This window comes from Myotis myotis, unplaced genomic scaffold, assembly GCF_014108235.1.
Source record: "Myotis myotis isolate mMyoMyo1 unplaced genomic scaffold, mMyoMyo1.p scaffold_m19_p_14, whole genome shotgun sequence".
Lineage (NCBI taxonomy): Eukaryota > Metazoa > Chordata > Mammalia > Chiroptera > Vespertilionidae > Myotis > Myotis myotis.
The window spans coordinates 3685262-3698740 of NW_023416318.1; positions in this window are offsets into that span (position 1 = coordinate 3685262).

The following is a 13479-nucleotide window of genomic DNA, read 5'->3' on the forward strand; positions in this document are numbered from 1 at the left end:
GAATTTTGCCCTTTGATGGGCCCTTTAAGCTTTATAAAATATTTCCACACAATTGGTCAGATTCGATGTGGGCAGCTTAGAAAGAGTGACAGTCCCCAGAATCAGCCAGTGAGTTGGATCAATAGAAACACAGGCCAACTGGAAAGTCATTGTGGGTGATCCTAGTTTCGCTGCTGACCTATTGTCAAAATGTTCCCCTCCCACCAAAAGAGGACATTCCCACTTAACAGCTTCTATATGTTTGTATTTTTTTTCTGGATCACACAGCTTTAATGCTTTGAGGAACCTCTACACTGTTGCCATAATAGCCACATCAATTTATTGTTTCCATAGTAGCCACATACACAGTGTGCCACCCAAGAACTCCAGTGCCAAATCCCAGCATTCTGGAGTAATACTTCTCATCACAAATCAATAATCTACATTTTGATGCACATCAATGTCATCCATATTAAATTTGGACAGCATCTTGACTTAAATATTTGTATATTTTTTAGATTTTGCCTGTGCTCACTCACTCCACCCCATACTCTAAATTCCCTACCATCTGTGCCATTCAGTATCATAACTCCTCAGCATTCTTGAATGGATTCTCATAGTTCAAATTGTCTTAGAGAAATCAACTGAAAACATGAGTCAAGATATTTTATCTAGACCAGGGGTGGGCAAACTTTTTGACTCGAGGGCCACAATGGGTTCTTATACTGGACCGGAGGGCCGGAACAAAAGCATGGACGGAGTGTGTGTGTGAACTAATATAAATTCAAAGTAAACATCATTAAATAAAAGGGTACAGTCTTTTTTTTTTTTTAGACAGTGAAAAAAAGTAATCCCAACTCGAATTACTTTAGATGTAAAAGAAAAAAGGATCAAATGTAATAGCCTTGTCAACATGGCCTTGGTGTTTCCAGTGACTCTCACCAGTCACTGTAATTTTCCATGTTATTCTTGTATATTAACCTTTTTCTCTCACATTTTTGATGAATTTTTCTTCATTTTGAGGGGACAGCCACAGACAGGCCTAGGTTTATGTCATTACAGAGGCAACAGCGGCAGCAGTTTATCAGACATCAGGGGAAATCACTGACTGGCCTGGCTTATGCTACGACTAGATTGGCAACCGTCCGAAAACCACATGGAGTCCAGTAGAGAAAGCAGTGGCCTAGAGGAAGGGAAGCTGGTCAAACAAGGCTAAGAAATGTCAGCAGGGATTTTCCTTTTGTTGGCTCTTCTTTATTTTATTTTCTCCTCTTTTCTTTTCTTTATTTTCTTTCTCTCCCTTCCCTTCCCTTCCCTTCCCTTCCCTTCCCTTCCCTTCCCTTCCCTTCCCTTCCCTTCCCTTCCCTTCCCTTCCCTTCCCTTCCCTCCCCTTCCCTCCCCTCCCCTCCCTCCTCTCCTCTCCATTTTCTTTCTTTAAGTAAATATACGGTGGTAGAATCTATCAACTTTGACTACTAAGGGAAAATCTTGAGATTCTGGAACAGGAAAATTCATTGTTATGCCTGTGGCCTTATTGTCTCAATGAAAGACTGAAATTGTTTCTTGATCTCCACAAAGCAAATAAGGCTCTCCAAAGAGTTCCTAGTCAAAGGTAAAATTTGATTAGATGGCACTTCATTGTTGCAAGAAGTTCAGTATCTTAATCTCTCTCATGCTTCTTTGTACATCCCTCTCCATCTTTCCACCTCCCAGGACCTTCCATCTGCCACAGGAAGTCCAATGGCAGGTCACAAAAGACCAGGAGTGGGGATAAGCAACCCGTCCACCAGGTGTGTGCAAGCTGGTGTTCCTTTGGAGGTGGAAGTGTGCTTAGCATTAGAGTAGGTGGTGAACAGCACAATCCACTTAGCTCATGAGTCTAACTCCAGACAGAACCTTCAGGTGTAGAAGTAAAAGTCCTCAAAGCTCTTATGAAATTCCTCATGGTGGTCAGGTGCAGAGCACTTTTCAGAATGGAGAGAGGGGGAGAAGATCAGGAGGCAGGGCCCAGATATTCCTACTTATACATCAAGAAGGCGATTCATATTGGAAATACAAATTTTAGGATTCTGGTATATGATTTATTATGTGGGTTGCCTTTCAAAGATTCAACTTTTAAATATATTTGAGGAAATTCTAATGTAGAGGATATGGAACTCTTGTAATTTGCTGGGTTAGATCTGACACATTGAAAATGGTGTTTATATTGCAGGTTATTCTTATATTAGTTTCAACCTTATTGAAGAACCTTATTCTTCAGGTTCATTATGTCCCATTTTGGACTATAGCTAAGAATTTGGCTTTGGCCTGGGGTCTAAGCAATGCTTTTGATCATTCATGCATGTTACTTCACATCAACTCCTCTTCTCTCACCTTCATGCCACCTTTGGTGACAAGATCCCCAGGACAAGACCTCATGCCATGTCTAGCCCTCTGAGCCAGCACTTTCATTTGATTTTAATGATCTAGTTCCAAGATTTAAGATGGGTTCAACTTTAATCTCTCATGCTGATTATGAGATAATTAAATTTTGTGTCTCAGGTTACCTCTTCATAAAATAAGTCTATTGAAACAATTTATCTTCACTTATTGTTTGAAAATTTTCTGAGAAAAATCAGAGGGGCAGGGAGAACTGACAATAGTACTAAATGTCTTAATAAATAGCCTTAATGGGCAGAATTTTGGCTTGGGTAGTATACCATGTCTTTGGTCTAATTGATTTTGAATACATTTTCTGCTTTCCATGCATATAGGTAGGCTTACACTGGCTTTCATAATAATTGTCAGCAGGGAAATTTACTCAGAATTTTAAAATTTCTAGGGTTAGTTCTATCTTCTTGGTGAAGATTTTAAACAGCCTACCGTATTTGCTTGCTCTGTTTACCTTTAAATTTTTTTATTAGTTTTTTAGTTTCCATGAAATCAGGATTTTTTGTGTGTGTTGTACTCACTGTTACATGCTCTGGTACCAATTATAAGACTTGTCATGCAGAAATAATTATATATATATATATATATATATATATATATATATATATATTTTTTTTTTCTTTAAGTGAATAAATGTTTATATTATTACCATGAAAATCAGGAAGTCATGTTGTGACAGTTTTCAGAGTTGAAACTAATCATTCTATTAAATTCCATATATTTTTCTAAGCAAGTTTTCTCCATTTCCTTCTACATAAATGATTCTTTCAGATACATTTACTGCTAAATTTCATGTGTGCAAATTTCACCTGAAACCATGATTATTTTGCTCTCATGGGTATACCAACTTTTTCCCTCCGTATACATTCATTTAGTCCACTTTTTGAAAGAAACAGTGTATTGTGGAAGAGAAAATATATTGCATACCAATGAAATTCATTTCAAAATAGGAAAGGTAGTACATTTTCCTATCAGTCAAATTATAGGAACTAACATTGCGAGCTGCAGTGAAAGCCTGCTACAGCTCTTTGTCCAATGCTGGTTTGGAATAAGGAGATTCTATCTCACACACCTGGGGAGAACATGGTCAGAGGGAAATTACCTGTCTATAAGCAAAGAAGAAAGAGACATACTGGGGAAAAACCAAATTAATTCATTTCTAAGAAAACTAATTAAAAGTATTCTGTAGATCCCTAACCGGTTTGGCTCAGTGGATGGAGCGTCGGCCTGTGGACTGAGGGGTCCCAGGTTCGATTCCGGTCAAGGGCGTGTACTGTGGTTGCGGGCACATTCCTGGTGGGGAGTGTGCAGGAGGCAGCTGATCGATGTTTCTCTCTCATCAGTGTTTCTAACTCTCTGTCCCTCTCCCTTCCTCTCTGTAGAGAATCAATAAAATATATTTTAAAAAAAATAAAATAAAAGTATTCTGTAGAAAGTTTCCATAAGCTTTAAATATTATCAAGCAAAGTGCAGACTGAAAGACATCTTTGCCACAGAAGGTAGACCTGTCCTAATTAAGTTCAATAAACTTTTGGATTGAGAAGCTGCATTGCTTCCTCCCTCTGCTCTGTGGGAGCTATTCTCTCTTTCTCTCCATGAGATATAAATGTGGCTAAAATTATAAAATCAACATGTTTTCCTGCTGAAACAAAAGAAATTACTCTATTGATTCTATAGTTCTCAAAAGAATTACAGACATGCCCTAGAAACGACCCAGTCATCACATTAAGTCGGTGGAAAAATATGATTCTTTATGAGTTTGTCGTGGTGACTGTAGAACACTATGGGCAAGGCAAAAAGTCCTTTAACATTGTTGGACTCCTGGATTACATGGGTTACCAAGTATTTTTAAACACTTGTCTATTTAAATTGTACTCCTGATATTTAGAATCATCATCAGCTATTACTGTGTCCAGCTCTACTCCAGTCAAAACTACAAAGACACCGTCTGGCAAGATAATATTAGTTTTTATCCAAGTGAGACAAAATGTCTAATCTCAAGGGTCGCGAGGGAAAGAGATACTATCATAAAATTACCATGTTGTTTCCTATTGAACCCCATTACTCAGAGCCAATATTCTTCATATAGGCAACACCAAGAATAAAATGTTAAAGTAAACTACATGAGTGTATAGCCTGTTCTTTATCTAGGTTCCCTAACAGTGGCAGCTGGGATGGGGTTGATAAGGTTACTGAATCCTGAATCCAGAGAGGAAGTCTTAAAATCTGAGATTACCATTGACTTTCTGGGTGACAAAAATGCAAATAACAAAAGCTACTTTCAAGAGTTCTTCTAAAATAATATGTGGAATTTTGTATTCGTCAACACTTTCAAACTATAAAATTTATAAAAAATGTTAAAAATTTGTGCACTTGGGGGGGGGGAATCACTCAGCCCAGCCTGTACCCATTCACAGTCCAGGACCCTTAGGGGATTTCACCTGTCCACTTAGGCCCACTCCCCAGGGGATCAGGCCTAAGCTTGCAGTCAGACATCCTTCTGGCAGCCCGGGAGCCCTTGGGGGATGTCCGACTAAAGGCTTAGGCCCCCAAGGGATCGGGTCTAAACTGTTGGACATTCTTAGTGCTGTCATGGAGGTGGGAGAGGCTCCTGCCACCACCACTGTGCTGACCAGCCATGAACCAGCTTCTAGCTGAGTGGCACTCCCCATATGGAAGTGCACTGACCACCAGGGGGCAGCTCCTGCATTGAGCATCTGCCCCCTGGCGGCCAGTGCGCATCATAGCAACTGCCATTCAGTCAATGTGCATATTAGCCTTTTATTATTATTATATAGGATGTCCCTATTTCCCCACTTTTGCCCCTTCTACCCACCTTTTGCCCCCCACTTCTCTCTGGCCATCATCATACTGTTGTCTGTGTCCATGGGTTGTGCATATATTTTCTTTGGTTAAACCCTTCTTTAAATTCACTTCTTTAAATTTTTATTTTCAGATAAGTGTTTATAACTGCACTATTATATATTTTCTATTATATCATTTAGAATTAACATTTTTTTTCATTGAACCCTTGTAAATTTTAGCACGATTTAATAAATTATGCTAGAAGCAATTAGGAGATTTTTCATGTAATGCAGATACATTTCAAATAATATTTTATTAATTTTTAATTATTTTTTAATATTTTTAAGATTCGTGCAATAGGCCTTCTTTCCCCTGGCTGCCAGCACCACTTTTCCTCTGGCACCCGGGACCCAGACCTTCACTCTGGCCACTGCCTTTCGTCTTCGCTCTGGACACAGTCTTCGCTGTGGCTGGAGCCTTCAGTCTTTGCTCCTCACTCCAGCGGGAGTCTTCAGTCTCCGGCCAGAGCTGCTCCTATAGCTCCTTCCACCCCCTCCCTCCCCCTCATAGCTTGATCTCTGCTTTGCCTGCAGACCTCGCCGAGGGGTTCCTGGGTTCCAGGGGGCCGCCTTGCCTGTGGCCTGACTTTCTGATCATGATCACGAACACCGGCCGCAGGCAAGGTGGCTCCTGGGTTCCGGGTGCCGCCTTGCCTGCGGCCCGGCTTTCCGGCGGCTCCTGGGGTCTCACACGGGGGCCTGGATGGTGGCTTCCAGTGTCCCGCCCTGCCTGCAGTATGCAAATTAGTCGCCATCTTTGTTGGCGGTTAATTTGCATATCATGCTGATTAGCCAATGGGAGGCGTAGCGAAGATATGGTCAATTACCATGTTTGTCTATTATTAGATAGGATAATTGAAACATATGGGTCAGCTAAGGAAAAGAGAGGAAGAAGAGAGACATGAGTGTAAGAGTGTACAATACTTGAGTTACATAGTCAAAATTAGTACCTTCTCTTCTTACTAATGATTCCATCAGACTATAAAATTGGGAAAATTGCTGTTTGATTTCAGTATGAAAAGACGTAGAGAAGTGTTTTAATTACCTCCTTCCTACTCACCACATTGGTGAAGGAGGAAGTCCCGCTCCAGGTTTATGGGAATAGCCAATCACACAAGGCCCGACAATAAACAGATGAACTCAGGACAGTTTATCCGTTACATACACTTAGAACTCAGAGAATGAGGACACAGCATGCCATGCACGGCCACATGAGTGCTACACTTAGAAACAGCGAACACTCCAGGGCTGTGAAATGCAGCCTTTTTGTGTCAAGGGGTGTGGTGGCCTTGGTTACCATGGGAGGATGTGATTGGTGTGTTGGAAAAATTTCATGCACTGTCAAGTAACTGACCCTTCTCCTAAGAGATAAATAAGAACTGTGCCTGGTCCTTTAGATAAGGAACTTTGTTTAGCTAGGGGACCATTTCTGTGGTGAGAGAGTAGATAAGAGAACTTGCATTTAAGCCAGGTGGGGCCTCCTGGTTTCATTGGACGCCTCAGCCCCCTCCCACTTCGGCTTTGTCCAGAAGGAAGGACATCTGGAAAGATGTCCGGAAGGACGTTTGGTCTATTTAGCATATTATGTTTTTATTTTTATAGATTTTAAGGTTATACAATTTCACCTTGCTAGAGCAGAATTTGTAATAATCAGCTACACTGATTATTTTTCAACATATGCTTTATATCATGCTCAGTGTTAAGGTAGTAATTTTTTTTGGTGCTTCTGTTATTAGAATATAGGCGAAGAACTTTAATAGACACTTCTATAAAGAGGACATACAGATGGCCAAAAAACATCTAAAAATGCTCATGTTCACTAATCATCAAAGAGAAGTGAATAACAACTACAATGAGGTAACACAAACAACAAGTGCTGGCAAGGATTTGGAGAAAAGGGAACCCTCATACACCCCTGGTGGGAATGCAGACTGGTGCAGCCACTGTGGAAAACAGTACAGAGTTTCCTTTAAAAATTAAAAATCACTGAATTTTGACCCAGCAATCCACTCTGGAAATAATCCTAAGAATCCCAAACACCAATCAAAAAGAATATATGCATCTCTATGTTTATAGCAGCATTATTTACAATAGCCAAAATCTGGAAGCAGCTCAAGATCCCATCAACAGATGGTGGATTAAAAAAAGCTGTGGTGCATTTAAGCCATGGAATACTATGCAGCTCTAAAAAAGAAGGAACTGTTACCCTTTGCAACAGCACAGAGGGACCTGGAGAGTATCATGCTAAGTGAAATAAACCAGTCAGAGAAAGACAAATGCCATATACTAGTAATATCACTTATATGTGGAATCTAATGAACAAAATAAAATGGTCAACCAAATGGAACCAGAAGCATGGATACACAGGGCAAACTGGCCTGTACCCAAAGGGAGGGGTTGGGGGTGACTGGATAAGAGAATTGAAGGAATTTGCTAAAGAACGTGTATGCATACCCCCTGAACAAGGACAAAAGTTTTGTGAAGGCCAAGGGAAAGAGAGATGGGGGTGAGTGAAGGTGGGTAAAGGGTGTGGACAAGGGGGACACTTGCAACCACATCATCTGTAATAATAAAAGTGTAATATGCTAATTAGACCAGACAGCTGAACAACCTTCCGGACGTCCTTCTGGATGACCTTCCGGACGAAGCCAGGGCTGCAAAAGTCAAGGCAAGCCGCCACAGCTGCAAGGGCCAAGCCCCTTGCACAAATTTCATGCATTGGGCCTCTTGTATATAATAATAAAAGCATAATATGCTAATTAAACTGGGTGTCCTTCCGGAAAACCTGGATGAAGCTAGGGCTATAGCCACAGCTATGAGGGAGGGATCCAGGCAGTCGCCACGGCTGCAAAGGCCTACTCTTGCACAAATTTCATGCATCGAGCCTCTAGTTTTTAATAATAAAAAAGAATAAACTTTCTAAAATAACCTAGGTTCTTAAAAAAAAAAAGAGTGATACAATTTAACTTACAGATAGAGTACATTGAGTTAAATAATATTACATTGAGTTAAATATCCCTGTTGAGTTAAATAATATTACAATCTTTTCTCTCTAAGAGCTTTTAATATTTAAAATATAAAACTATTCAAATATTTAACTGTTGAAACATTACATTTGGAGGAAAACTATTTCTACTCTGAAAAAAATCAATGGAATTACATGGAAAATAATTCTGAATGATTTTTTATAATCATTTTTTGAAGGATAGATAACGTATATACAAAAAGGTTTCTAGTCTCAAATGTACTACTTGTTATACAAACCTGTGTAATTATCATTTAGGTCAGGAAATATAAGACTGAAACTGACTCTCCCCCCAAAAAAATGTATACATACTGTGAATGATTATGAAGTCAGTGTTTACTAGTATTAACACATAGTTCATTTTCAAAATTCAAAAGAATCTACAGAAATGAATAATTTCTTTGTCAACATCTGTTTTCAAACTGATGTCCATTCTGATCCAGGCAATGCTGATAACGAAAAGAATGGAATCACAAACATCAGGAATCATTTTATTTGGTATTTGTGTGCTCTCAATTTGTCAACTGTTGAGGGTATAGTCCCATAACCTCTATATTTTATGTATCCCCATCAAAAAGTCTAGTAGTACATTTCTGTTCCACTTGTATGGGAACGTATGCACAGGTGACCCAGTGCGACTCATTTGGATATACCAATAGAGATGTCAAAGGGTACTTTATTATTTAGGCCGAGCTTAAACCAAAACTAAGAAGAGAGGAGACACAGGAGACAAACAGAATGCAAGAGTCACACAGGTTTATTTACCAGAGAGCTGATGGGTTTCAGTCCTTGGCAGGCCACCCGGAGACACTCGCTGACAGAGACACACGGAGGTCATCAGATATGCCACTGCAGGTGCTCGGTCTCTTGACACGAAGAGAGGCCTCTAATAATCTGGGCTCAGGAGCAGAGCAGGAACAGCAGGTTCCAGGAGGGTAAGGAGGATGTCTCGTCTGTGAAGGGCAGACAGGCATCTCACTGCTGGGGTGAGATTTCTTCTTTCATACCCGATGGATGGGCTTCTTCAGTGTCTCTTATCAGTGGGCTCCGGTGGTGCCTTCTGGGCTTATCGGGGTACACACGCAGGGGGTTACAAGGTACTTATCAGGAGTGCACATGCACATTTAAGTTTCACTTCTAAGTAAAGTTAAAATTCACTCTAATACAAAATGGAGTTTGTTTATGCTAACCTATACTAATACAAAATGGAGTTTGTTTATGCTAACTTATACTAACTAAACTTATTACTATAACAATTTCCTTTGTTCAAAGCTTAGTCTGGTTTCAGCCTTTATTTCAAATCAGTTAAGCCTGAAAAGGAGTGAACATTAAGTGAGGTATTAGCTGTTATTAGGGTGTCTCCAAAAATGTGCACACACTTTGAATAATTATAAAGGCAGCGTTTGTACTTTCAATAGTATTTTAGGACGAATTTCCTTTGTTCAAAGCTTAGTCTGGCAGAAAAGAAAGAAACATTAATTGAGCTATCAGCTTTTAAAGTGTGGATACATGTTTTTGGGACACTGTAGAACAGAATGGAGTAACAGAAGCTATCCATTTGCCCTTATCTCAGTCACCATTTCCTACAAAGCTTTCCATCATTCTGACATCTAACACATTATGTTAGTTTTGTCCATGTGTGCATTTCACATTAGTGGAATGATGTGTATGCATTGTTCTGTGTCTGGTTTATTTTCCACATCACTCTGTTTGTATGATTAATCCATGTTCTTTCATGCACCATTTACCTATTCTCTTCCTGTTGAACAGTCATACAAGTATTGGTTATTAAGAATAGTACTATGAATATTTTACACATAACTTTAATGCACACATGTATGCAATGCTATTGATTACAACCTAAGATTTAAATCACTGGGTGTTAGAATATACATGAATAGTTTTGTAGAAAATGCCTCATTGCTTGCATAAAATTCTGTAGCAATACTCATAATAACAACCTCTTAAATTTTAGCCATCCTAAGTTTGGGCGCATCATGATTGTGTTATAATTTTTATTTCCCCACTGACTAATGATACCCATCACATTTTCAATGTTGATTTAAACACCTCTTTTGAAAGTGTCTTTTCAAAGATTTTGTTCATTGTTTGCTGTGTGTCATTTGGTTGTCTGTAAAATTTAAATAATTTTTAGTTTTGCCATAACTGATTTGGCTCAGTGGATAGAGCTTTGGACTGCAGACTGAAGGGTCCTAGGTTCGATTATGGTCAAGGGCACATGCCCGGGTTGCAGGCTAGATCCCCAGTGGGGAGCGTGCAGGAGGCAACTGATCAGTGATTCTCTCTCATCATTGATGTTTCTATCTCTCTCTCCCTTTCCCTTCTTCATGAAATCAATAAAAATGTATTTTTAAAAAGTAATAATTTTGAGGGTTTTTTTAAAAATTTGTAGAGACTTTATTATTTTTTTCAGTCTTCAAATAGTTTTTAATTTGAGATCTTAATATAAAACCTGTATACTATGATGCATATAGACATTTTCTTAAAACTGTTGCATTTTTATTGTAAGTTTTTTTCCTTTTCATTAAAATGCAGTTAACATATAATTATATTAGTTTCATATGAACAACAAAATAATTATTCATTCATAGACCACACAATATGATTATACTTTAAATGTTAAAATTTTATTACATTTTCTAATGTTTATTGCTAGCACAATGCAGTAGATTTTTATATATTGTTTCTTTTTTATATATATATTTTATTGATTTTTTACAGAGAGGAAGGGAGAGGGATAGAGAGTTAGAAACATCGATGAGAGAGAAACATCGATCAGCTGCCTCCTAAACACTCCCCACTGGGGATGTGCCCGCAACCAAGGTACATGCCTTTGACCGGAATCGAACCTGGGACCCTTGAGTCCGCAGGCTGATGCTCTATCCACTGAGCCAACCCGATCAGGCTATATTGTTTCTTTTTAAAAAATGAAGATTGATAAATTCACATTTCATGGTTCTAATAATTTTGCTATAAATATTTTTGGGTTTGTTACATACACAATAATGGTGTCTTCAAATAATGGTAGCTTTTGGTATGGTATACATTAAAACTGTTAGTTCATTTATATTAAATACAAAGTTTATGATAAGCTTTTTCCTCAATATTATATATTGTTCAAGGAAATTCCATTCTATCCTATTGTATTGCTCTTTTTCTCATAGGTGTGTGTGTGTGTGTGTGTGTTTCATGAGAAATACAATAAGTGGCTATTATATTTGCAACATCATTAGTTTTTGCAACATCATTTTTAAGGATTCAAAGCTTTCCTGAAGCACAGCATTAACTATAACCTAGAAGTTTGACCTGCCATAGTTTCATTACAATTAATTTTAAAATACTATCTAATTTCCATTGTATACCTTTTTAATAATAAAATGTTAAATTCTAAAAAGTTAAGAGTATACTAGTTATTATTTATTTTTAATTTTTTTTAAATTTTTGAATTGTCTAATTTTATCTTAAGTGAATATAAAACACAATATGAGTTAAATTTTTCCATTACCTTTTGAAAATGAATTTTAACAAACCCTGCCTTTATAATTATTCAAAGTGTGTATACATATTTTGGGGACACCCTATATATAACATATCATGGTTATTTTTTTTTCTTCAAAATTTTCTGCCTAATATAGATACTGACCTCCTGAGCCAAGACATGCATGGTATATAAAACAGAAAGAGCTTTATATATTTTTAATATGATAAAATATATTGAAGCTGGAAATTTCTTTGAATTTGTCATTTTTATTTTGTTTTGCTCCATTACACTATTTAGGTATAAAAATTCTCCAAATTTCAGACAATTTTATTTTGTAATATTTTGTGCTATAGTCTCTTTATATATGTATTTTATATTGAAGCTGAGTATTTTATATGGGCATATTATTTATTTTTCATTGAAGTTTAAAATTACTTTCTAGCAAAAAGCTACCATCATGGTATCCTCTATGCTTTGTAGGCCAATTAATTCTAATCTGTGTTTCTTCCTTAAATATAAAATTGTATTGAGGACTGCAATGCTGTATGATGTTTGCCTCTTGATTTATAATTGAAGCAGATTGCTCATATTAATATACTTCCTTTGGGCAAAGGCAGAAAAAGTGTGATTATATTTTAAAAATGTAATAAAAGATGATGGTGAAAGTTGATTACTATTCCATTTTTTTTTCATCTTTGAAAGTGATAAAACTAGAAAAGATTGTCTTTAGGCTGAATATTTAGATCCTTGACTTAAATAACCAACATATGCAATACTTTATTACAAATGAATATTCTTAGCATTTAATGTTACTCCAAATATAAATATGTGATTTTAAAATAATTCATGAAATTTACAAAATAATAGGGTGATATGTTATTTGAGGAATTAAATACAATAAAAAATATTAGTGACAAAGATCTGTCTGATGTTTTATTCCAAATGTTTGTCTCAATTTGGTTCAAATAAGTCCGAGGAGGGCCAGTTCTATTGTGGATAAGCTAAAGAACACCTCTCCTTCCCTTCTGTTCCCATATCTCCTTCATCTTCCTGCTGGGTAAATGAAAGAGGAAATTGTTACCGAGTCTGTCCTTCACTTTTCTCTGATTCTTTCACAACACACTATAAATCTTCCATGTCACATTCTCACAGAATAATTGAATTTCATAACATAGAAATGTTAATATCATTGTATTCATTTTCTATATAAGTGATCTAAATTCAGAGGAGGCTCTGGCTCTCCAATTACCTTCAAATTCAAGGGCCTTGATCTAGACCTTGAATGCCTCTGGTGACTGATAACTCCACTTCCTGAGGTAGCCCAATCTATCTTAGAAAAGGCTTTATAAGGGATGATGCAGTGATTGTAATGAAACCCAAATCAGTCCTGCTTTTGTTCCATTTATTCTCCCTTTGAATCACCCTGGCTTCAAGAAAATGTCTGCATTATTCCCTTCCTGGCATTTTTTCCAACATCCTACTGGTTGCTCCACTTCTTTGTATATTTCCTACCTCTTTTTTCCCATTATTTTCTTCCTTTTCACATTTCATTTTTTATACATTTTTAAGCAATCATTTTCTCATCCTTTATTTATTTAATCAACACAATTTATTGAGTCTCTTCTATGGGCCTGACATTAATTGAGTCACTAGGGATGAAAAATTGAGTCAATAGGAAT